The sequence below is a fragment of the Sus scrofa genome, chromosome 8, assembly GCF_054392235.1.
Source record: "Sus scrofa isolate SSC_HxYL_T2T_F1_AM1 chromosome 8, Sscrofa_HxYL_maternal_Yorkshire_Landrace_v2.0, whole genome shotgun sequence".
NCBI lineage: Eukaryota > Metazoa > Chordata > Mammalia > Artiodactyla > Suidae > Sus > Sus scrofa.
The window spans coordinates 61687113-61713010 of NC_139390.1; the positions used below are offsets into that span (position 1 = coordinate 61687113).

The 25898-nt window shown below is 44.7% G+C and overlaps 1 protein-coding gene and 1 long non-coding RNA gene across 22 annotated transcripts in view; one reads left to right on the forward strand and one right to left on the reverse strand.

The window, feature by feature from the left end:
• CRACD (capping protein inhibiting regulator of actin dynamics) overlaps nt 1-25898 on the forward strand; it is a 265286-nt gene that overhangs the window by 44765 nt on the left and 194623 nt on the right. For 10 of the 20 annotated variants that reach the window (XM_084972315.1, XM_084972324.1, XM_084972318.1 and 7 more), the window contains exon 2: nt 8230-8313. The exons of the other annotated variants lie outside the window; for them this stretch is intronic. The gene's annotated coding sequence lies outside the window, so the exon portion shown is untranslated. The remainder of the gene's footprint in view (nt 1-8229; nt 8314-25898) is intronic. 20 annotated transcript variants of the gene reach the window in all.
• On the reverse strand, nt 10722-18081 carry LOC146400812 (uncharacterized). 2 transcript variants are annotated; one of them, XR_014812601.1, is made up of 3 exons: nt 17307-18081; nt 13656-16847; nt 10722-11864 (listed from the first exon to the last, which is right to left on the reverse strand). It is a non-coding gene; the product is annotated as an uncharacterized LOC146400812 (long non-coding RNA). The 2 variants fall into 2 exon arrangements; XR_014812602.1 differs by lacking the exon at nt 10722-11864 and having other exon boundaries at nt 13231-16847.

Below are 25898 nucleotides of genomic sequence, written 5' to 3' on the forward strand. Positions count from 1 at the left end.
GCCCTGGCCCTTAGAGCAGCTTTTGCTCTTTCCTGAGCCACTTGCTCACACTGGCATGTGCCCTGTTGTTTGTTTCCTCCTAGGTTTTGGTTACATTACGGGTTATGTAGGTTATGGTCAGGTTTTGGTTAGGTTACGGGTTACATAGATTTTGGTGGGGGAGTCTGGGAAACTGACTTCCCTGTGACGCTGTCTATGGTTAGTGCATTTCCTAGTTGGTGGGGAAGAGAATTTGTGCCCTTAGGCTGTAGTGGTTCATAAATGCAACAAGTACTTTTTCAGTACCTTCTCTGTGCTGGCACTGTGCCAAACTTTGGGAACAGTAACAAAAGATACTGAAAAGGCCCCACTGTCAGGGAGCCTCAATTCTAATGGCGGGAGATGGGCGATAAAGAGGGGATGAACAGATAACGTAGTTGGTGATATGCCACGAAGAAAGTCAAGAGGAAGTGGTGGGGGAGGAGGACTGCGTGGGGATGGAGCGTGACTTTCGGTGGAAAGGCAGCCGGAAAAGGAAGGTTTTCAGGTGACCAGGGAAGGAAGGGACCGTGGTGCCTCCAGGCACCTGCCCTCCAGAGCACCTGCTGTGAGATGGAAAGGATGGATGTGTGGGTCTCAGGCTCTGAGGAGTCAGTGTGCTGTATACCTGGACTGTCCCCACATGGGACCACCAGCCACAGGTGGCTCCTGACCAAATCCTGACCACGGGGCTAGTCCAAATCAAAATGTTCTCTAAATGTAAAATATACACCAGGTTCCAAAGGCGTATTATGAACAAAAGAACGTAAACCTTTTCAATATTTTTTATATTGATTGCACAATGGATTGATTCTGTTTTGTCATATTGGGTATATAAAATATGTGATTAAAAGAAATTTCACTGAAGTTCCCATCATGGCGCAGCAGAAACAAATCTGATTAGGAACCATGAGGTTGCGGGTTCAGTCCCTGGCCTTGCTCAGTGGATTAAGGATCCAGCGTGGCCATGAGCTGTGGTGTAGGTCACAGACCCAGCTCGGATCCCGCGTTGCTGTGGCTGTGGTGTATGCTGGCAGCCGTAGCTCCCATTACACCCCTAGCCTGGGACCTTCCATGTGCCGTGGGTGCAGTCCTAAAAAGCAAAAAAAAAAAAAAAAAAAAAAAAAAAAAAAAAAAAAAAAAAATTTCACTGAATTTCTTCTTACTTTTTAGGGTGCCTGTTAGACAATTAAACATCGCATCTGTGTACAAATGAACTTATTTACAAAATAGTAATAAACCCACAGACATAGAAAACAAACTTACAGTTACCATAGGGGAAAGGGGGAGTAAATCAGGAGGTTGGGATTAACATATACACAAGACTCTGTATAAAATGTATAGCTGACAAAGACCTACCATTTAGCACAGGGAACTATACTCAATATTTTGTAATAAACTATGAGGAAAACGAATCTGAAAAAGAATATCTATATATATTCTGAATCACTGTTCTGTACACCTGAAACTAACACAACAGTGAAAATCAACTATACATCAAAAAAAATATATATATATAATTTTAAAAAAAGAAAACAAGCTTAAACATATAAACCCCCTACATGTGTGGCTCTTGTTCTGTTTCTGGTGGGCAGCGCTGCTGTGAGGGAACCAGCCAGGGCTTTGGCCTCAGACTGTTGGGGGTTTGAGTACTTAAGGGTTTTGTTGTAGTTTCTGTGTTTGTTTTGCTCTGGACAGTTTATTTCCCCAGCCCTCTCTCATCAGTCAAATGGGGCTATAACAACACTACCCTGTAGGGTTGTTCTGAGGGTGAAATCAGGTTTGGTGGAGTGTCTGCTGTGTTCTGGGCACTGGGAGATGGTGTTAGCTTCTAATTTATAAGTATTCGTTCCTTCCCTCACTTTCTGATGTGACCTAAGTTAGTCATACTTGCCTGTGGGAATTTGGGACAGTGTTTGGAACTTAGGGAGTGGGCGCTGTGCTCAGAAATTGCTCTGCAGCTTCATGACACTATTTTAATTTGCATTTTTGCCTCATTCTTTTCACTTGAGATTTCCGAGGTCTTTGTTGGGATGAAAATAATTATTCGCATTTCACAACTAAAGAGACCAGGCTGTATCCGAGTGGCCCTCCAGAGCGCCCCAGGAACAGAGCGCCTGGCCTCCTGTTTCCTGCAGCCGGGCCGGCCTCCCTTCTCTTCAGGGCTCTTTCTCTATCGAGGTGGGTGAGCGCTTCCACTGGGAGTCCTGGGCAGGAATTCTGGGGCAGGTTCTGTGCCCAAGCGATGCCTTATCTTGTGAATGTTTTTGATACTCTTGTTCTACAGAAGTGACAGTATCAGAATCCTTAAAACCTTGTTTCTGCTTCAGGAGCTTAGGTAACCAGAGGCCTTTCTGGCCCAGTGCCACTTTAGATAGTGATTAGTTGGAAGAAAATGCTGGTGCCTTTTCTTTCTTTGTTTATTTTGGCAGAAACGCAAAGGTCTTTCCTTCCCAGGTGGTCTGGTCTCTTTCCCCGTCAGGAAGGTGTGATGGCAGCTAGCGGTTCCTAGGATTCACATTGCGACACTGGCGGGCACAGTAATTTGGTTTTGTCCATTAAAAAAAATCCACACCCTGAAAGCTGAGAGTTAAGTTTTATTTGGGGTGACATTAGGACTTAAGCCTGGAGAGAGCATCTCAGGGAGCCCTGAGAAACCACTTGGAGGAGGCGAGGGGAAGAGCTAGGAGTTTTTGCCACACAGGGCAGGGAGCAGGAACAGAAGAGGCCTGGGCTCAAGGAAACTTTCCTTCGATCTGCACCTCAGCTGTCAGGGCCAGCATCCTGAGTTTTCACAGTCTTCAGGACTCACCAGCTCTCACCCTTGGAGGTGACTGCATTCAGATGGAGCTGAACTACCACCCAAGGAGGAAAAGGGGGAAACATCAGCATATGATAAACACACGTCTTCCAGTGCACACACACACATTTTACAAAAGTTTGTTGCTGATCTCCTGAAGGTCACTACCAGTCACAAGGACCAGACATCACCATGAAGGATTTTAGTGTTTTTCTAGATCTGAGGAGATGCAAGAATTGGGCGCATAAAATCTTCTCCTAAAAATATCTGAACATCTGAGAGCCTGTTCTTCCAGTTTTCCCAGAGAACAGAGAGCCTCACTCCTGATGTTCACCGTGAGCTCTGCTCAGGGGCTGCTGCAGGTCAGCAGCTGCAGTGGCTCCTGTTTTATTCCATGTAGAGGCTGATGGCAAGTGCCAAACTTCAGGTCACAGTTTGAATAAGGACACCTTGAAATGATACCATTTGGAGGACTGCATTTGGCTCTTGTTAAGATGGTCACCAGGAGTTGATGGCATAGCATGGAAATATTTGCTTAAATTTTAGTTCAAGTGATAGTCATTGAGTCTGATGTTGGAAAAAGAGTTTGCTGCTTTATTAAATATCTAAGCGATTTTGAAATTGTATTTGAAAGGAAACTTTGAAATGCAGTGACGGAATTGTTGTTTACATATTCCTTTTCTTCCAGTAATTGCTTGTTTCTTTTGAATCTTGGAGCTTTCTCCTTCTTCCCTAACAAGGCTAATCATGACTGCAACTTGACTCTATAGGCTACTGCACCCTTTTAGTTGGAAATGTAGGCATAGGGGGAAAAAAAGGAAAATATAGAAGGAATTTGTATGTATTAATTTTTTTTTTTTTTGTCTTTTTAGGGCTGCACCTGCAGCATATGGAGGTTCTCGGGCTAGGGGTCTAATCAGAGCTGTAGCCGCTGGCCTACACCACAGCCACAGCAACGCCAGATCTAAGTCACATCTGTGACCTACACCACAGCTCACGGCAGCACCGGATCCTTAACCCACTGAGTGAGGCCAGGGATTGAACCCATATCCTCATGGATACTAGTCGGGTTCATTAACTGCTAAGCCACGCTGGGAACACCCAGAATTTATATATATTCATTTATGTGTATTCCAAAGCACCATGAACATGTCACAGAATTATCTATTACAAATCTTAAAAACTACTTTCCTTGTAATAACAGAGAATACAGTTTATTCTGTGTTCTAACTTCTACATCCACCAGAAAAGTTCAAGAATTACAGTTTATCTACATCGTTACCACCATTCACTATTGGCATAGCTCGATTTTTTTCCCCTTCGGTTTCATGAGTGTAAATGATCTTTCACAGTTGTTTCAGCCTGCCTTTTTTGATCAGCAGTATGGCTGAGCACCTTTTCTTAGAACTATTGGCTTGTTGAACCTCCTCTTTGAATTGCTCATTATCAGTGTTGTCCGTATTTCATTGTTGTGGGGTTTTTTCTTTCCAGTTTTAAAGAAGCGTCTATATATTTTGGGTCTTATCTCCATGTGTTCATTGTCTTTTAGCTTACTTATGTTGTCTTCAGTGAGCAAGAGTAAAGCAACTTCTCGGTCCCCTCCTTTGTGATTCATACTATTTGATTCTTTTTAAAGAAATGCCATAAAGTTACATCTGAGTCAAGAAGGATTTCTTTCTTTCTTTCTTTTTTTTTTCTTTTTGCCTTTTCTGGGACACTCCCGCAGCATATGGAGGTTCCCAGGCTAGGGGTCTAATTGGAGCTATAGCTGCCGGCCTACACCACAGCCACAGCAATGTGGGATCCAAGCCGCGTCTTCAACCTACACCACAGCTCACGGCAATGCTGGATCCTTAACCCACTGAGCAAGGGCAGGGACCGAACCCGCAACCTCATGGTTCCTAGTCGGATTCGTTAACCACTGTGCCATGATGGGAACTCCAAGAAGGATTTCTTAAATAAGATATTAAGATGCATTGGTAATAAAAGATTGATAAATTAGATTACATCAAACTTAAAAACATGATATAATATATAGTTCAAATCATCTAATATGTTCATTTATTCCTTCATTCACTCAGTAAATAATTATTGCCTGCATGATGCTAGGAGCTCTTCTGGGCCCTGAGGGTGTAAGTGTGTACAAGAATTGCTGTTCTGGAGTTCCCTTATGGTTCAGCTGGTTAAGGATCCAGTGTTGTCACTGCAGTGGCTTGGCTTGCTGCTGTGATGTGCATTTGATCCTGGCCCAGGAACTTCCACATGTCACAGGTACGGCCAAAGGATAAATGGAACCCCTGCTCTCCTGTGCTTATACAGAAACAGATACTGAAGCAAAATTAAGATCATCTCTTTATCAGTGCCGTCAGTACAGGCCTCTGTAGAGAAGAGCAGGGGAACGGGCAGGGAGTGTTACAGTTCAATGCAGAATCGTTCGGGAGGCCTCCCGCAGAAGGTGGCCCTGAGCAGACGCCTGAAGACCTGGGGGTGGCCCAGAGTCATCCTGGAACAAGGGAGCCGAGCTGAGTGGAGCTTGGGGAGAGGCCCTGGCTTGTTCTACCCACAGGATCATGTGGCTGGAATGGAGTGAGTTGCGGAAGAGGTGTGGGAGGCGAGGGCTCCTGCCCTTATCCGTGGCCTGGAAGGTCACTGAGTGATGCTGGCTTTTACCTCCGAGGGGGGCAAGGGCACTGAGGCCAGCACCTCACCTGTCTGATCTTTTGTGTCTGTGGAGAGTGGGGGTGCAGGGGGACAGGTGGGAGCTTTTGCTCATCCCTTTGAGGCTCGATGGTGTTGGCTGCGGAGGAGTGAGAAATGGTCAGATTTTACATATGTTCTTGTATGTTTCATAATTTTCCAAGGTAGAAGGAGCAGGCTTTGATGAGGCACTGGATGGCGGAGGTAAGAGGAGTCAAGGGTGACACCAGGGTGTTCTGTCTGCGCCTTTGGAAGGATGAGTGGCTGCTTAGTGAGTTGAGGCGCATGTAGAAGCAAGGAGTCTGGACGGGCTTCCAGGGCTTCAGCTTTGGATGTGGCCTCCTAGAATCTGGGCAGTGACGGGAAGAGGCTGGAGTCGTGTGGAAGCATGCATTTGGGGAGCAGCTGTGCGTGGTTGGCATTTAAAGCAAGGAGACTGGGTGGGGGAACCACCCAGGACTGAGAAGTCTCCGATGAGGCTGTTATGATGAAGCTCTGAAGCCAGGAGAGGCCAGTGATTCAGGAAAGAAGGGCCACTGTCCCTGATGCTGCTGAGAGGTCAGGGGTCATGAGGCTGCTGGATTTCGTGGAAGGAAGGCCATCAGTGACATGACAAGAGCAGTCCAGTGGAGCAGTGGTGGCAGCAGACTGATCGGAGTGCGTTTAAAGGGTAACAGAGGGAATTGAATTGGAGACAGCCAATAGAGACAACCTTTTGAGTTTTCTGTAAAGTGGGAGCAGAGAAATGGGACCAAAGCCATAACAGGAAAAGAAGAAAGTCATTTTTTTAAAGATGGGAAATAGAGTGTTTGTGAGCTCTCATATGTGCCAGTGGTGCCCGAGCAGAGTGGGAAGATGAGTGATGTGGGAGAAGAGGGAGACCTGGGGGGACCCCCAAGTGGGTAAGAGAGGCTGGAGCCCAGTGGGGGGCTTGCTCTTGGGCAACGGACAGACCATCCATAGTGATGGGAGGAGAGAGGAGGGTGTACGCAGGCCCAGCCTCGGGTGGGTCAGTAGGTACAGTGACGGGAGCTTGTGGATCCTCTTCCGACTGCCTGTGTTCTGTTGGTGGAGCAGGCTGTGGGGCTGCTGGATGCCGGGAGAGAGGGAGGAGCCGAACGGTGTCCAGTGCAGTGGAAGAGCTGAAAGCTTGGGAGAATATTAGGGCCGTCTGACTGCACCAGGGGCTCTGCTGCTTGAGGTGCACTGAAAATTGGCCTGCTCCTTCTAGTTGACTAGATTTCTCTAGCCATGTTCAGAACAGTGTGCAGAACAAGGTCCTACTGTAAGGCACAGGGAATGACAGACACTCAGTGGCCTTTGATAAACCATGATGGAAAAGAATATGAAAAGGAACATATACCTGTATGACCGAGTCACTTTGCTGTACAGCAGAAATCAACACATTGTGAATCAACTATACATGAAAAAAAAAAAAAAAATCCCAGTGAGACAGTTGTGGAAATGCTAAGGACTGGGTTTGTTTGGGTTTGGTGTTTGGCCATGTGAATAGGATGGAGTGAGAAGAGGGCTAGCGCATGAGGGTGCGTGCAGGGCAGTGATGGTTATGCTGGACCACGGGGCAGCTGGCAGGGGAGATCTGGGCGTGAGAGCAGTGAGTGGCAGTGGAAAAGGTGTGACTCCAGAGGGACAGGACTTGTTAGTGATGTCTAGAGTGGAAGAGGAAGTTTTGGAGAAGTGGATGGAGGTGTTACTGTTATTGATGCTTTGAGACAAGTGGTGTTTTCATTTTTGATCTGATTTTTAGTTGGCACCTATTTTAAAGAATTGTGTCTTTGACCTACTCTCCCCTTAGTTGTCAACATTCTATAAGCCAACATTTAAATTTCTCCCAAAGAAACTTAAGATGAAAAATAAAAACCTAAAATGAAAACAAATCCATCTAAAATGAAAACATCTCCATGTATTTAGTTTTCAAAACTATATGTATGTTTAGTTTTCAAAAAAAAAAAAATTAAAAACCCTAAGTGCTTTGCTGGGTTTTGCTGCTTCTTTAAAAATATTTTCACAATGTCCTATGGCACATCCAGTGACATTAGCCTTTCTGGTTTGAAGTTGTGGTGTCTGAGCTAACTTTCTATCTTTGCACATGGACTTGACAGATGTTTATGGCAGCGTATGTGCAGTACATAGTAAGGAGCTTTGAAATTGAAGTAAAGGAGTTACCATCATGGCGCAGTGGTTAACGAATCCGACTAGGAACCATGAGGTTGAGGGTTCGATCCCTGCCCTTGCTCAGTGGGTTAACGATCCGGCGTTGCCATGAGCTGTGGTGTAGGTTGCAGACGCGGCTCGGATCCTACGTTGCTGTGGCTCTGGCGTAGGCTGGCAGCTACAGCTCCGATTGGACCCCTAGCCTGGGAACCTCCATATGCCGCAGAAGCGGCCCAAGAAATGGCAAAAAGACAAAAAAAAAAAAAAAAAGAAAAAAAGAAATTGAAGTAAAGTTATCTGGCATCTGATCTTACGTAATGTGAAAAACGGTAAGGACTTAAGGTCTCCTAGTAAAGCGGTGAGAGATTTTGCTGCGGACATGTTGTAAAATCTGCCTTGATTTTTCATATTTTCATGTAGGAAAATTTGGAAACACTTTGAAGTTCTTTAAGAATAACTTTAGTTGGCTTCATTTTTAATAAGTGATATAATTCACACTTCTTCCACTTAATTATAATGAGAACTTTTGGTGTCAACAGGATAATTCCCAGGGGGCAGCAGCATGCTTCTCAGGAGAGTCCACATCTAAACCTGGTGCTGCCACTGTGAGCTACTCTACCAAGGTAAATAGCACAGCCTCCGCCGAGCTTCTGCCTGTTTGTTACATTAGAAATAGTGTCTGTACAGGTTCAGGAACCATTTGTTGAAGAACAGATAGCTGTTTAGTTTTACTTGCAGGTTTAAGTCACCTGTGTCTGAATCACCAATCTGTATTGACAACATGGACCCTCCTCCTTCCTGGGGACTCTGGGTGCCATTGGAGCCACGTGGGAGACTTTGGGCTGCACTTGGATCTGGTGCCTGCCTTATTTTAGGTGCTCTTTTGGGACCAGGGTCTGACAGCATTCCTATTGGATGTTCTCGGTTCCCTCTGGCTCCTTTTGTTCTCTGGATGAAGTTGATCTTTAAATACTTGCTCTTTGGGGATAAACTTGAATGATGTGCTCACCTGACTTTGGGGTAAGTCTGACTTGGCCAAAACCGCAGTTTCCCCAAGTGAAAGCTAGACCCATCTGTGGCTTAGGGAGCAGTGTCCTTCAGCTAGCTGCCCATGCTGGGCATTTAAGGTTTTGGCTCACTGTTCCGAAATGGCCCATTTCCATGGCTCCCAGTGTCCTTGGATGGTGTTGCCCTAATGAGACCTGGCTCTCTTTCCTGTGACTTACAGGCACAAGAAAGGAGGCTCTGTATGGGTTAGCAGACACTGAAGCTTCTGCAGGCCTGGTCAGCAGAGTTCGGCTTGTCACTCGCTGGGCTAAATTAAGTGAGCAACATGCTGGAAGTGGGACAAATGGCCAACTGTCCATCATAGGATGCTGTATGTGTTGCTGCGGCCTAACCCAGCAGCAACTCTCTATTCAGCAGAGTCTATTGAAATAATACCCTGGGGAGATGATATGTATATGTCATTCGGGCACCAGGCATTAGTTCTCGGTAACCAGGTGTGTGATGTTTTTCCAACCAAGTTATTTCTAGAAAATGAATGAGTTTTTCTTAAAAGAAAAGATGGAATTATTTACTTTCTGTGTCAGAATTTTTACTTGCCTGAATATCGTAAATAGCTACATCTAATCATTGATCTTTCTCAATTTTAAGCACCCCGATATAAAAGTTGTCCCCAAGTTTATGAAAAAGTGCAGCATCTTAGTGACAAGAAGTAAACAGTTATAGAATTAGTGTAGCTAACAAATTTTAATTTGTGGTAAGTTAGTAAGTTTTTGCTGCTTCCTCCCACCAACCCATGAGCAGAAGGATTTAGGGCTTTCCCATTGTCATTTTGTGAGGGTTAAATTAGGTCCCCACCAAAAGTCATGTGTTGAAGTCCTAACGCTAGTATCTCAGAAAGGGCCTATTTGGAGACAAGTCTTTACGAGGCAATTAGGTTAAAATGAGGGTGGGTCCCTAATTCAGCGTGCTCGGTGTCCTTACAAGAAGAGCGGAGTTGGGAGTTCCTGTGGTGGTGAAGCAGAAACAAACCTGACTAGTATCCTTGAGGACACAGGTTTGATCCCTGGCCTTGCTCAGTGGGTTAAGGATCCGGTGTTGCCGTGAGCTATGGTGTAGGTCGCAGACATGGCTTGGATCTGGTGTTGCTGTGGCTGTGGCGTAGGCCGGCGGCTGCAGCTCTGATTGGACGCCTATCCTGGGAACCTCCATATGCCGCTGGTTTGGCCCTAAAAAGACAAAAGAGCAGAGTTGGACACAGACACAGAGGAAGAGCAGGTGAGGACACAGGGAAAAGACAGCCATCTAAAGCCAAGGTTGGGGCCTTGGAAGCACCCACCCTGCCCAAATCCCTGACCCTCCTCCAAACCTGCGAGGAGATTAATTTCTGTTGTTTAAGGCATCCAGGCAGGTGCTCTGTTACAGCAGCATTAGCAGGGATCAGGTGTGAGCCGGAGGATGAAAACCTCTGATTCTGCAGATAATAGGTAAATGCAAGTTGTAGAGCCATTAGATTACAAATGAACTGAGTGGGCAAACCTGGGTTGAGCCCTCTGTACCCAGTGCCAGGGCCCCAGGCGAGACGGGCTGGGTTGGGGCAGTGCAGTAGAGAGCCTTGGGATTTTAGATCTGGAAGGATGGGCCTTAGGCCTCTTCTGTCACAACCTCCTTTTCATAGATGAGCGTGCTGAGAGGATTCATTCAGGGGAGCCCTCCGCTCTGGCCTCAGCCATGCCTGCCCGCGTCTCTCACTTTCTCTCTCGTTCAAGGCCAGCCGGCCTCCTTTGCTGCCCGAGGCTGTATCTGTGTGTTCTACTGTTCTCACTTGATTTAGAGAAGCAACCTGTCTTCCTCCCTCCTGCCCTTTTTTTTGTTAGAATATTTTCTATGTACGAAAAAGCATATAGATAATGTAATAATTACCTCGTGTATCCACCACCTACGTGATGCTGTTAAAATACCACAAATAAAGCCCCTTCCCTGCTCGCTTTCCCTGTCTCTTCCCTAAGGGGACTCGTTTTCCTGTATATCTTCAACTTTTATAAAAAATAAATATATTACTAAACAATAGATAGTATCATCATATATGTATATTAAACATTATAGAAAGATACCATGTCAAATGTATCCTTCTTGATTTTTTTTTTCCCTACCCAAGGCCTATGGAAGTTCCCAGGCCAGGGATCAAACCCACACCAGAGTAGTGACCCAAGCTGCTGCAGTGACAATGCCGGAGCCTTAAGCCACTGAGCCACAAGGGGACTCCCATAGCCATTCTTACATATATTTCCGTGTGCTTCATTTTCCACATGTGAAAGTTGACCTAGGGTAGGTACCCGAGGGTAGAATTGCTAAGTCACGGCTTGGGTACATTTTCAGTCTTTGCAGATACCGTCAGATTGTTTTGCAAAGTGGTTACACCAGTTTGTGCTCTTATTTAATGGTGCAGGTTCCTGTCGATCCACATCCTTACCAGCAGTTGTTTTGCACTGTAGTTTCTCTAATTACACATGAATACTAGGCTCACCTCCATGTTTATTGGCCACTAGGGTTTTTTAAAGTGTATCTTTTTTTCCCCTTTTTCTATCAGAGTCCTAGGGCCAGAATGGATCAAGTGGTCCAGTGCCCACCTCCTTATTTTAAAAAAAGCGGCACTGAGGTAGTCTATGGCCACACCATCCTGAACATGCTGGGTCCTGGAAGCTAAAAAAAGGTGGAAACAAAGGGATGCACTAGAGAAATAGAGGGGCTAGTTCATTTCCCCAAACAGACGGAATTCCCAGTCTGCTGTTCTTTTTATGATATCAAAGAGTCAGATCGTGTGTTTGGATGAATATCCTCTTTGGTGTGGTTACAAATAGTCCTGGGCCAAACTGACCAGAAGTTTAATTGGTGAGTACATGGGGGTTATGGATAGGATTTTGCTGGATCTGAGTTTTCTTTTTTTTATTATTATTTTTATTTTATTTTTTGTCTTTTTGCCATTTCTTGGGCTGCTCCTACCGCATATGGAGGTTCCCAGGCTAGGGGTCGAATCGGAGCTGTAGCTGCCAGCCTACGCCAGAGCCACAGCAACTCAGGATCCGAGCCCGTCTGCGATGTACACCACAGCGCACGGCAACACCGTATCGTTAACCCACTGAGCAAGGGCAGGGATCGAACCCTCAACCTCATGGTTCCTAGTCGGATTCGTTAACCACTGCGCCACGACGGGAACTCCTGGATCTGAGTTTTCTGCAAACCCACGTGCCCAGCTCCTCCTGGGTTTCCTTTCGCTTGCTCTGAAGCCACAGCTTGGCTCAGGCTGCTGATCAGCCCCCGCCCGTTCTGGCTCTCCCAGACCCTGCCCTCCCTCCTCCAGCCACAGGGCCTGCTCTTGGGTCACACTTGCCCAGTGCGCCCCCTTTGCAGGCGATTGGTCCTCCCTCCTGCAGCCCCGGGTGCCGCTGTCCCCTCCTCATGGCCTGTCCTGGCCTGTGTGCCCCCGTGTGCTCCGAGGCCATTGCCTCTCAAAGCCCTCAGCACAACTGCACATTTCACTGGAGCTACGGCCCTTTATTAGGCCTCTCTCTGCCTGGTCAGCCCTCTGCTCAGGTAAGTCAGGGCCCGGGTCTGTCCTGAGCTTTCCCCTGACAAGTGGTTGGAAGTCAGTAACTGTTTTTGGAACAAGTGACTGAATCAGTGGTCTGAGTCTTTAAGAAGTTCATCTCAGCTCACTCCCTTGAGGCCAGACTATCTAACTGGACTCACCCAGTTCCTTCTCAGCCCAGCCCTGTGCTGGGGTCTTCAGGAAAAAACAGTTCCAGATGGATGTAGTGAAGATGTGTGTTCACGGTCCAAAGGGTATGGCCTGGGCACAGACAGCAGAGGGCAAAGGGAAACCAAATCAGCCGCTGGGAGGAGGAGCCCTAACCTGCAGCCGGCAGCTGGCCAAAGGGCTGACCCCCAACCTGAGGGGGCCTGGACCTTGGTTGGGCGGCCACTTCTCATCTAGAAGTGGGTGTCATTCACTTAGAGGGAACCTCCTAGTTGCTTCTCGCTGGGCCTTTCCTTCCAGGATGCTGACGTGAAGACCTGAGTAAGGGTGCAGTGAAGAATGAGAAGCACTTGTGTGTCCCTCCCAACGATGACTTTTCCTTGCACAAGACAGGTGCAGGTTCTGTAGGGGACTGATGACTTCATCACACTAATCCTTAAAAAATTATGGAACTCCTGGTAGAGTCTAAATGTCTAGATTCTACATCCAAGTAGAAATCCTGCTTTTATTATTAAATATTCTATACTGTCTTTTGTCATCTCAGCATTGCCTAAGAACATTAAGTAGCTATAATTCTTCTATGTTGTTCTTAATTCATTATCAAAATAAATTCTTTTTGGATTGTTCACTTAGAAATTGGTAGCTGGAGTTCCCGTCGTGGCGCAGTGGTTAACAAATCCGACTAGGAACCATGAGGTTGCGGGTTTGGTCCCTGGCCTTGCTCAGTGGGTTAACGATCCGGCATTGCTGTGAGCTGTGGTGTAGGTTGCAGACGCGGCTCGGATCCTGCCGTTGCTGTGCCTCTGGCGTAGGCCGGTGGCTACAGCTCCAATTCGACCCCTAGCCTGGGAACCCCCATATGCCGCGGGAGCGGCCCAAGAAATAGCAAAAAGACAAAAAAGAAAAAAAAAAAAGAAAAAAAAGAAATTGGTAGCAAATACATGTTTTCAATGAATTATCATATTTCTTGTTTAGCTCTGATGTCTATATTTTTTAAGATTTTTTTTTTTTTTTGCTTTATAGGGCCACACTCGTGGCGTATGGATGGTCCCAGGCTAGGGGGTCCAATTGGAGCTGTAGCCGCTGGCCTACGCTATAGCCACAGCAATGCGGGATCCAAGCCGCGTCTGCAACCTACACCACAGCTCACGGCAACACCAGATCCTTAACCCACTGAGCAAGGCCAGGGATCGAACCCACAACCTCATGGTTCCTAGTAGGATTCATTAACCACTGAGCCACGACAGGAACGCCAATGTTTTTTATTTTTATTTTATTTTTATTAGGGTACAATTGATTTACAATGTTGTGTCAATTTCTGCTGCACAGCATAGTGGCCCGGATATATATATATGTGGTGTCTATTTCTTAGGCAAAGAGTTAAGAACTTCTGCAAGGGTTCCCTTTGCTCACAGCCTTGGGAATAGGGTTCTTAGTGAAACACACTCCTTGAGCTCTGTGTTTTCACTAAAAGCAAAGAACAACTCTGATGTTATAAGAATTTGGAGTAACAACACTGAAGCTAATTAAACTACCTGCCCTCAGCCCTGTCTTTTGCTATAGAAGATATTTGCCTGTAGTATATTATTGATCTTTCAAAGGACCCTTTAAGGAAGTTATTACAAGCATCAAGTTATTTTGATTTTTGAAAAAGTAAAAATAACTGAATCAGTGAACTTGAGGCAGTTCATGTGTTAGGCGCAAAGTGCCACTTCAGTCTGTCCTCATTTCTAATAATGGGACCTACTAATCTGCCATTAAAGGACCCTTTTCATTGGCTGTGAAAGGCATAGATGCTAATAGAAACGAGTGGACAGGGTTAGAGCTCGCCTCTCACATGATAAGCTCTATGTTAAGTGTCAGTTATTGTTAATTATTTATTGTTATTACTATTAGCTGATGCCTTTCACTTTAGCAAACTGAGGTTATCTTTTTCAGTGAGGAGTCAGCATCTCTACCAGCCTTTAACACCTGTTTTCTGTGAGCACTTACTGAGTCTGAGTATCGCCTGGACTGGCTGTAACTGTGGAATAGCTCTGATATTCGTTGTACATGCATGATATCAGTCCTTCTTTCTTGTTTCTACTCCTGATACTCTGCAAATCCACCCCCAGAAAATCTCATTCCTTCTTCCCGAGCTTTGCGCTTGTGCGTGCAGGTAATCCTTCTTGTGACAGAATCTCTGACTTCCTTCACAATCTTGTTTCCATCCCTAAGCTCTTGTCCTCATTAAATGCTGCTTTCTGGAGAGTTGCTGGCTGTGTGTTGAAGTTGTCAGGCTGGGGCGAAAGGAGACAGCTTCCCTTCTGATCTTGCAGCTGAGAGCCCAGATGCCAGTCCAGGCTTCCTGTCTTTCTGAAGCTCTTTAGACCCCTCTTGGTCCCCAGGCCACTTGTCTTCCAGCCAGACTCTCCCTGTCTAGGCTCCTGCGGGAGCTGGGAAAGGCCCCTGAGGTGCTCAGAATTATAAACTAAACAGCCAAAAGCACAGTCAAAGGAGGCATGAAGCTCATGTCCCAAGAGTGGATCCTATTCTGCAGAATTACGAAACGAAACTCGGGAGACGGCTGGTGTTTAAAAGCCTCATCCTTGTTGAAGGAGACCTGTACTTTTCTCAACCATTCTGACACTGTCTATCTGAAATGTATTTGGAAAGGTCCTAGGCTGGCAAGATTGATTTATTCCAGTCTGCAGACCTTTTCTGCTACGGGTAGAAGTTTTCTGGGTAGCTGGGTAGAAATTTTCTCATCAGCCACAAGAAAGCTGTTTCATAGTCAAGGCAGGTCACATCATTCCCTGAAGCAAATAGCAGGCTGGCTTATCTGAGTGCAGTCAGGGAAATGCTTTTTTCCTCTTTGTTCTTGGTTCCTCTGTAATAGCTTGGTCTTTAATAATCAGATCTCCTTTGGGTTGCACAAGAACATGAGGATCTTTAATGAACACCCTTGAGCCGGGAGGCTAGTCCTTGTGGAAAAGCACAAATAATGTATTTACTAGAAAACCACAAAGCATATTTAAGGCCAAGCTCTGTTTTCACACTGAGGCAACTTAAAATAAGAGTGCCTTGAGAGGCACCAGAGGTAATTGGTGAGTCTAGCCCAGCGTGTGCGGGAACGTCAAATGCAGGCAGTAGGTATGATGTTTAAAGAGCATTCGTGGCTAAGACGGCCTGGGCTCCTGCTCTGGGCCGGCCATTTCCTGTATGACCTTGAACAGGTCGTTACCTTCAATCCCTCCATTTCCCCGTCTGTCTAGTGGGGGCGGTGAGAGTTCCCATCGTAAAGGTTGTGGCTGGGTTGCTAATGCACATAGAACAGTGTCTGGCACATAGATACTTGATAAATTTTAGCTACTGTTATTCCTTTTCTTCTCTCTTCGTGTTTCTAACCTGACGCTTTTTTTCATCTCTTCTTTCTTTCTTTTTAGTTTTCCAGTTTGTTATTTCTTTTGCTTCTGGACCTCCCAGGGCCCCACCAGCCCTGGCGGTCCCTTTGGTCCATTTAGGGCCACCTCCCGTAGCAGAAAGCAGGTGTCCATTTCCCTGATGGCATTTAGTCATTGAGGCCAGACCTTGGTTCTGCCGTGGGGAAGGTTATCACAGCTGACATCCTGGATGTGGTGGCGTTTCATGCTGATAGGAAGGTGGGAATGGGCTGATTGAGATGGAGAAGACTTACAGCCCACAGGAATCCTTTGCTCCTTCAGGAGGTACCCACATTTTTGTCCAAGTTAGGATTCAAGCAGTAGACCATTGCTGGTTATTTGACAAATTGTTAGTCTTCTTTAACGAAGGGGACCATAAGCATAAACACTGTGTATGTACATCCCAGATGGTGTTGTCAGGATGCTGAGTGTCCTGTGGCCTGGATAACTACTTATTTTTGAAGTTTTCAGAAAGAAAAAAAGCTCTTTTCTGTTTGTTTTCGATGAAGCACAGGAAGAACAGTAAACCGCTTAGCCCAGAATGCTTACTTTTGGTTAAAATGGGCTAGGAGTTTTCCAAGAAAAGAAGAATAATCATTTTTGTAACACGTCTCAGCTGTAAATGGCCTTTATGTGATAATACTGTGGGCTAGAACCATGCACAGTGATGGTATAACTGTAGTGGGGGGTGGGAAGTGCGGGTTTGTGGGTGTGGATTAGAGGAAGGTGATTTTTATAATGGGAAAGCAACCGATAATGAATTTTTATAGCTTCACTATCAAGAGCAGCAGCATAACTTTGCACTTGAAGATATGGACATCAGTGCCAAAGGCATGACCGGAAGATCTGATGTGGCTTCCTCTGAGAAGCGGGAAAAGTGGGGTGGCTGGACACTGCTTATGTGATGAATCCTGCACAACTATTTGATTCTTTTTTTTTTTTTTTTTTGGTCTTTTTGCCATTTCTTGGGCCGCTCCTGCAGCATATGGAGGTTCCCAGGCTAGGGGTCGAATTGGAGCTGTAGCCGCCGGCCTACGCCAGAGCCACAGCAACGTGGGATCTGAGCTGCCTCTGCGACCTACACCACAGCTCACGGCAACACCGGGTCCTTAACCCACTGAGCAAGGCCAAGGATCAAACCCGCAACCTCATGGTTCCTAGTCGGATTCGTTAACCACTGCGCCACCACGGGAACTCCACTATTCGATTCTTTAAACTACTTGTGGGAGTTCCCGCCGTGGCGCAGTGGTTAACGAATCCGACTAGGAACCATGAGGTTGCGGGTTCGGTCCCTGCCCTTGCTCAGTGGGTTACCGATCCGGCGTTGCCATGAGCTGTGGTGTAGGTTGCAGACGCGGCTCGGATCCTGCGTTGCTGTGGCTCTGACGTAGGCCGGCGGCTACAGCTCCGATTAGACCCCTAGCCTGGGAACCTCCATATGCCGCGGAAGCGGCCCAAAGAAATAGCAAAAAGACCAAAAAAAATAAAAAATAAAAAAAAATAAACTACTTGTGTGTGTAACTTCGGTGTCAAGGGAACATAAATATAAAAGAGGAAAGCAAGTAAGTAAAAGTGGAAAGTAATCCCCCAAATGTGAGTTATTCAGAAAGTTTAAGTTCCCTTGTGGTGCAGCAGGGTAAGGATCGGAATGGTCACTGCGGCGGCTCAGTGCAGGTTCTCTCCCTGGCCTGGGAACTTCCACATGCCATGGAAAAAGTGGCCAAAAAAAATAGTTTTGAAATTTAACTTGCCCTAAGAAGTGAATTTTTTATGGTCCTGAATGACAGGCTTACGACAGGAGAAGTGAGTGTTACGAAGCAGCAGGAGGATTTACAGTCAGAGGAGGTCCTGACTTTGTGTCCGTGATAATTTGCCATTGTCCTGCTTACCCAAACCTTCCTAAAAACCTTTATTTTCTTTTAGAGAAAAAGATACTCATGGGCTAATATAGACATTGCACCTAAACCATATTGCTTAAAATTTGTATTAAACAAAGTCCTTTATTCCCATTGCCCGCCTCATTTCTTCTTGTCAGCTGAGGGTCAGGCATGGTGTTTATCTGTATTGGGTGACTGGTTTTTTAGGTTAGTTTTAATCTTAGTAATTAGACTCAATTAAATTTTGGCTTGAAAATATGGCCACTGTGAGTAAAAGTGGTATAGCGAAGACCAAAAAAAAGAAAAAAAAGAAAAAAGAAAGAAAGAAAATCCCAGATAGACTCAGGTGGGTCTGTCCACCTGTCTGTTGAGAATCTGGTTGTAGTGGTGAAACCACTGTATTGAGGTCACGGCGATCTTTATGTGGACTTTGCTGTAAGAGCTTGGTTTGATGAGCTGCATCGATGTATTAATAGAAGTCCTTGTTTCTAGTATGTATTGTTTAAATTTTTTATCTTATCTTTCATATTTGACAGCATTTACTGTCTTACTGCTCTGGTTAGTCTACTGTCTATTATTCTAGTGTTCGATATTGAATAAAAACATGTTTTCTTTGGTTGTTGATCTTTTCAAAGTGCTAAAATAGAAGTCATTTGACACCCATAATGGCACCACTTTAACTGACAAATGTAAAATAAATGTAATGTGAGAAGACAGGTGGTAAGTCTTTTTCCTAGATGCAGAAAGCTATTTGGAGGTTTCATTTAAAAAAGCCAACAAAAAACCAAAGTTCTTTTCCATGGGATGTTTTTAGCAGTCGTAAAGTGTTTCATTGGAAACCATGGGAAGGTATTTCTCCGCATTATTCCATTTAAAAATAATCCTTTTCAGTGCATTTTTAGACGAGAGATGAAGATGCTAAGATGGTTGAACAAAATTTGCTGGTTTCGTTGCCTGTGACACTTTGAAAGGCATGTGAATCCCTCCTGCCTCATCTTGGTTCCCTCCCAGTGCCCTGGTGCTATTTATATAGTGTTTATCTCATGATACCGTACAGGCCTGTTGTCTCTGCCTCTTGCATCAGATATAAGCCTCTTAGGGTTCTCTTCTTCATGGCACCTTCAGTGCCTTGCTCTTGCTGGGGGGTGAAGTTAAATGAACACATGACTTAAATTTTTACCAAGAAGGCTTCTCTTCTAGGAAGCCATCACTGCAGGCATTTTCTGTCCTGGACATCTCCAAAACCTTTCTGTCAAATAAGGCATTGGAGAAAAGACACCCTTCTCTTTTAAAAAATTGACCTCCCGCAGAGGATCATTGAGTTCAAAAATGTTTGTAGGATCATTCTGGAGTATGTTTACAAACCCCAACAGTGGCTTAAGCAAGTAAGGCTGTTATTTGTCTCACATAATAAGGTGAGATGGACAGTCCCCGGCAGCTCTGGTGGCTCAGCGATGTCACTGTGCTCTTGGGGTCCTCGTCCACTCTTAGGTTTTGTCATCGTGGCCTACCCCACCACCACGTGTTGTCTCCACGTTTCAGGCCAGAAGAAGAGGAAAAGGGCAAAGGGCTGAGGGGCGTGGCAGGGGAATCTGGCCCCTTAAAAAATGTTCCTAAAGACACTCCAGTGACTCTGATCACACTTCATTTGCAGGAAATGGGTCATGGCTGTGCATAGCTGCAAAGGGGCCTGGCAAGATAACGTATGTTGCATTTGGCACCTCGAGGAAAGCACGGAATAAGTAAACTGTGTGACTTTGGGGGAGTCAAACTATGAATGAATTTCAGAAAACAGATCCTCATTTAAATATTTTTTTTCTTTTTCAATAACTCTTTTAGAGCCCTGATTTTCAAACTGTAGAGCGAGATTCATTAGTGGTTCATAAGCATCAGTTTGGTCAGTTGCTACGACTATTAAAAAGGATGAAATAGAGTAAAACAGAAAAGAATAGAGAATATCAGAGTGTATTGTACTTGATTAGTATTTGTGAAACATTTGTTTCATTTATATACTTATATTCACATGTAGTATATATCTACTGGGTCCTACTGTAAAATACTTCTTGCCTGTGCATTCTAGTAAAAAAGGAATTGGAAGCCATATTTTTTCTGAAGAATCATTGGTTTTATAGGTATTAATTTAGAATTACAAGCCATATGATGAACTTAAAATAGAGATGAAACATGTGCATAATAATTTGTAATCCGGGAAGACAGCTGTATGTGCTCCAAAGATCCTAATAAAAAGTGTTGTGGAGGAGTCGCCACTGTGGCACAGTGGGTTAAGAATCTGGCTGCAGTGATTTGGGCCTCTGCAGAGGTATGGGTTCAGTCCCCAGCCCCACACACTTGGGCAAAGGATCTGGCATTGCCATAGCTGTGATGTAGGTTGCAGCTGCAGCTCAGATTTGATCCCTGGCCCAGAAACTTCCATATGCCGTGAGTGTGGCTGTTAAAAATAAAAAAGTGCTTTGGAAGGTCAGTAGAATTCACTTTGCAGTAATTCTAACAGGCAGACGGGGAGGGGAGGAGGGAGTGAGATGCCCAGTAGGGTCTTTGGAGAAAGTGTGGCGTTTGAACTGAGACCTGCAGGATCAGAGGGTCCCGCTTCCTTCTGGCCCTGTGATGCATTGGGTGTTGTTCACACTTGTTCAGAGCTGCCCATGCTCATTTCAGAACCAGATGTTTTAGAATTATAGAAATTTTAAGAACACCTTTATTTCACTGTTCTGCTCTGGGCCTATTCATTGTGCCTTTTCAAAAAAATGACTATATTTTCTGAATCTCAGAATATTAGGGTGACTTTTGGCCAAATCATCTTTCCTGCCAGGTCTCAGATAATAATTGCTACTCTTATCTTACTGTAAAAAATAGGGTCATATATGTGCTCCTTTATTTTTCCAGGGAGATGATGGCAACACTATTATGGAACTATAAGATTGGTGTTGCCAGTAAAATAAAAGTTTGTCTAAAAATCAAAGTGCTCCTAGACTCAAGAGTTTTAGTGTTGGTGGATCCTTCAGAGACAAGTGGCCCAACCTCATGTTCCTTATACTGAGGGAATGAAGATTCCAGAAGCTCAAGTAAGGAAGCCTAAGGCCTAAAGTCATGAGACCAGGGAGCCCTCCCGGTCACCGACCACCCAGCCTGAGGCTGCTTCTCACTGCCTTGAGGAGGTAAAGAGGGAGGAGGAAGGGAGCATCTGGGAGGATGCTGTTTTCCGACCTTCTGTTCTCGCTAAAGACAAAATGATTTCACACCTTGCAAACTGAGTGATCCTAATGGAGTCAGAATGATCATAGTCTGTTCTCTGTCAGTGTTCTCTGTTTTTACCGACTGGGTTCTTCAGTCATTAGAATTCCAAGGGCACTGCCGAGGATACAGTGACCCATTTTCAGCATCAAAAACATCAGCTAATCTGTCTCCCTGCCAGTCAGTGTTAGGTGTTGGCTGCTCCTTGTTTTCCTCTGCCAGCACTGGCTCTTGGATAATTGCCTTAAGCACAAGCTTAGTCACCTTCTCTGCCTGCTCCGTGGTACCAGCTCTATCCTTCAGAGATGGTAATAAATCTTCTCTCTCACATGGTTATGCAGATCTTATCCGGGTCTCTGAGTGATGTCTCCTGCTCTTTGACTCAGGAATCTAGCACTGATGTTCTGGTTTCATAATAGCTTAGGGGAAAAGGAACTTTTGTAGGCAGAAAATAAATGGAGCCAAAGTGACCTAGAGCCTGGATTCGGCAGGCTTGACCTGTAGACAGCCAGTGCGGGCACCATCGTCTTCGTCAAGGTCAGAGTGAGTGATGGAGCTGGAATTCAGTCCCAGGTCCCTCTAATTCTCTCTCCGAACTGCTCCATGCTGTTCATATAGAACATAGAGAAGGATCTTTGTGTAAGAGCAAACTTCTTCAAAGATCTGGACATTTGCAGGCTCTGCCACAGCAATTTCAGTTCTCATCTCCAAGTTTGTCAAACCTCTGCCCTTTCTTTAGCCTCTTTATTGTAAGTCAGCTTAAGCAATTAAAAAATATATGCCACATCACATCTTCTTTTTGTCTTTTTCCAAGTGCCTGGATTTTTAATTAATTAATTTTTTACAGCTGCACCTGTGGCATCTGTAATTTCCTGGGCCCAGGGGTCAAATTGGAGCTGCAGCTGTGGCCTGCACTGCAGCCACGGCAACACTGGATCCTTAACCCACTGAGTGAGGTCAGGGATTGAACCCACATCCTCACAGACACGATGTCAGTTTCTTAATCCACTGGGCCACAGTGGGAACTCCTGGGTGGTTTATTTTTAAAATTGCTTTTTCATAAAAACAGCAGTACTTTTTGAACACTAAAGCAGCTAAAACAAAGACTGTCCTCTCATTTGTTTCTATTTGCCCGACAGGGTTTCATCATTAATGACAGTGGACATGTATGTAATGCCAGTATGTTAAGATACATCAACCACAGACTCATTATCAGCTGGACCACAAGGGACCTCAGAGGTCATTCCCCCCCCCCCACTTATTCCATGCAGTCCACATTGTCCCTTTTCCTGTCCTGCATGCTCCAGAGTTCTTTTGTGTGTTCATTCGTCAATTCAGATGTTCATTCATTCAGAACACTGCTGAGAGTCTGTCTCATGCTAAGCCCTGGGTTGGGTCCTGCGTCCACAGTGATGAAAGCAATCCAGTCTTTGAGCTCAGGGTGCCCTACAGATCTAAGGGGATCTTAGATAACTGTGATAGAGTGTGATAAGTGGAGTGAGGCGCCATAAACTGGGGAACTTTTGAGGACACTGGTTAATTCTGCCTTACTGTTTTCATCCTTTGTTATAGTGGATGATTAGGAAACTTGGCGTTTTGTTTTATTTTTGCTCATGGATTCTTGGAATGTTTAAAGTAGAAAGGCTCAGAGACAGTAGGATATGACTAATATCAACAGGGAAAGAGTGCAGTTCCCTTCAATGCAGTAAGTTCTCATTCAGGTTCTTTTGTATGAGATGATTGTATGTACATAATCTGAGAGTATACTCAACCTTTATCTATTGTATAATGAATTACATTTTACTCACATCAATGAAATACTCTTTATATGGTCCATTCACTGCGAAATGAAAATAGATGTTGAAAACGTGTAAATGATATAGCAGGCGTTTATTAGGCTTCTGCCGTGTGGCCAGCATTGTAGTAGGTCCTGTGGGGCATTTGTCATTGTCACCATCATGGTAGCTAACATTTGTTGAGTGCCTTCTCTGTGTCAGACACTGTGCTGAGCACTTTCCATGGGTCATCTTATCCAATTTTCACAAAACCGTGTGTAGTGGTTACTTTAGTATCCCTAATATACAGATGAGGAGACCCAGGAAACGTGCCTGTGACCTCTGAGCGCCTGGGACAGAGTTAGGAGCACCTGTCCTAGAGCCCATGCTCTGAACAGCTATTCTGGATAACAGAAGTCAGAGAGGGGCTGTAGTTGAGGAAATTTATACTTTTTTATGATATGGTAACATTTTAAGGAAGACTGTGAAACCGTGTGTGATCAAGTTTCACCCTAGTCTTTTCTCTTGGACTTCCACATACTCCATCTAGCCAGGCTCATGCAGCCTGAGGTTCTCATTCCCATCGCTCAGCTGATGACCTCTCAGCTGTATCAGCAAGCCCCCTCCTCTCTTAAGGCTCCAAGCTTACCTTCCCAGCTTCTGCTGGACATCTGTGTGTTGTTGTCCCAGAGGCGTTCCATACACATGTGTCTGAAAATACACTGAGGAGCTGCTTGTCCACAGCTGCTCGTCTGGCCCAGAATTGTTAATGGCATCGCTGTCTGCGCCCTTCTCCAAAGCATGACCCTCTGGATGGTGTCCTTCCTTTCTTTGCCACCCTAGAGCCCACTCCACCTTAATCCACCATTTTCACTGTGCCCGATTATTATTATTATTATTTTTTGTCTTTTTTTTTCGCTATTTCTTGGGCCGCTCCCGCGGCATATGGAGGTTCCCAGGCTAGGGGTCGAATCGGAGCTGCAGCCACCGGCCTACACCAGAGCCACAGCAACACGGGATCCGAGCCGCGTCTGCAACCTACACCACAGCTCACGGCAACGCCAGATCCTTAACCCATTGAGCAAGGGCAGGGACCGAACCCGCAACCTCATGGTTCCTAGTCGGATTCGTTAACCACTGCGCCACGACGGGAACTCCTGTGCCCGATTATTAATCTAAGATGTTCTGATTTCAGGATTTTGTGGTAAAATTAATTATTAGGTTTTGTGAAGATGAAACTGTTCAAAATGATCACACTGCTTGAATGTGGAGAAGTCCATGCAAAGTCAACATTCACTGGTTATATATTTAATTCCAACAGATTTTGGTCAGAATTCCATCTTGATTTTGAAGTATTTGAGGTTTGGAACTTGCTATGAGCTGATTCTTCTTGCTCCTCTAGCATTTTCGTATATATCCCTATTGTCCCGCTGGTCCCATGTTCACTATTATTTATGTATGTTTACCTTCTCTTGGAGAGCAGAGACTCTGGTCCTGTATTTCTTTGAAGCACAGCACCAGCAAGCAGCCAGCACAGTGCTAGACACAGAAGAAAACACTTATCAATTGGCCAATTGAGGGAATATTTCACAATAATTTTAAAACCAAAAAGTCACCGCCAATAGGCTAGGAAAGCATACTTTAATTTTGTAAGGAGTTATCAAATTGTTCTCTATTAATATGCAGTCAATCAAATAACTTTAGAAAATCATAGCCTTCCTCACATCAGTTCTCACAGGACCAGGGGTTAAATCTCCAAATATGCAATTTCTCTGCTTAAAAATCTCTTTTGTTTTTGTTTTTGTTTTTGTTTTGTCTTTTTGCCATTTTTTGGGCCGCTCCCGCAGCATATGGAGGTTCCCAGGCTAGGGGTCAAATCGGAGCTGTAGCTGCCAGCCTACACCAGAGCCACAGCAACACGGGATCCGAGCCGCCTCTGCGACCTACACCACAGCTCACGGCAACACCGGATCCTTAACCCACAGGGATCGAACCCGCAACCTCATGGTTCCTGGTCGGATTCATTAACCACTGCTCCAAGATGGGAACTTCTCTGCTTAAAAATCTTGAGTGGTGCTCATGATGTACTATTCAGGTGTCCTTTCAGATCTGATGATAAAGCTCTGGCCTCAGATTTCCTACCTGAAGGGTCCTAAAATCTGATGTGAAAATGAGGTAGGTGATGTGCCTCAGGGACTAGGAGAATGGTTTTAAATATTCACGCGTGAGCTACGATTCAGCAACATTAATGCCAGTGGTCAGCAGTTTGGGTCTCGTTCCATATTTCTTTTGGGAAATACGATTATCTATCTGATTTGAGTTGTCTTGCCCTGTTAAAAACATGCTTGATTTTACATGTGAATATCACAAAATAACACAGAGATGTATCTGTTCTTGCATCTGACAGATGGAACACAACCAGTCAACACTTCTGGTGCTGATAACCCTCAAGCTCTTGGGTTTTTTGATTCTGCTAAGTAATTAGTGGCTGAACAGAAGATTATCAAAGACAGTGGCAAACTGACTGTAATTAACCAGGGGCAGTTCATTTTTTTAACCTTCTCCCATCCATATAGCATCATTATTTTTGCTCACCATTTAAGATCAGAAACAATCCTTATTTTCTATATAATAATAATTATTATAGCAGTAAATAATCTCTTTAAAGAATTCTATTCTTTGGTTTTAAAAAATCAGCTATAAACAATTACAAATTCCAATTTTAAAGATAATATTTATATTCATGAAAATAGTTCCTATATATGATAAAATTTGTACCTACCAAACACAAATTTTGCACATTGCAATTCTGTTTTAAGTGCAAATTAAAAACTTCAAATAGTTACCTAAAGAAAGAAATGAAGTAACTACAATTCTGTTTTTTCCTGTGACCATCACTAGACTATCATTGTTTATTTGAATGTGCTGTTTCAGTGCAGGAGTATGAGACATCGCGGGTGATGGGAACTGGGAAACCAAATTCAACAGTTTTGAACCATTACAAATTCATTTACTCTGAAAATGAATCTTTGTAGCTGAATCTGCTTCCACAGATGTATAAAAGGGCATTCGGCAAACTAACTTCCATAAATGTTTATTAATTACAAATTTTAAAATGTG